Here is a 407-nt window from a genome sequence, read left to right as displayed (position 1 = left end):
GAGATCACGCCCCTGCTTCTCTTGTTCCTTCAGCAATTTGCAGAGCATGCAGTTCTGATTCTGCTGTTCTTCCTTCAGTTGCTCCATAGTCTCTTGCAACTTGTTGATAGATGCTTCTAGGCTGGCCTAGTAGCCAATTTCAGGGAATTTAGGGAGAAACTCCTGCGCCCTCCTTTTGATAGAGTTGTCTTGCATTTGTCCTTCCATTGACTTCTTGGTGATTGGATGTTCAATGTGTATGAATTCATCTACTCCCATCTTTACCCCAGCCTCTTTACAGAGCAAGGAGATCATGCTTGGGTATGCCAATTTGGCTTCAGTGGAATTTTTATTTGCAATTGTGTAGATCTCACAAGCAATCACATGATGAACCTCCACTTCTTTTCCAAGCATAATGCAATGAATCA

Source organism: Arachis duranensis, chromosome 2 (genome assembly GCF_000817695.3).
Source record: "Arachis duranensis cultivar V14167 chromosome 2, aradu.V14167.gnm2.J7QH, whole genome shotgun sequence".
Classification (NCBI taxonomy): Eukaryota; Viridiplantae; Streptophyta; class Magnoliopsida; order Fabales; family Fabaceae; genus Arachis; species Arachis duranensis.
The sequence above is the reverse complement of the archived record's forward strand: the minus strand, read 5'-3'. Positions refer to the sequence as shown.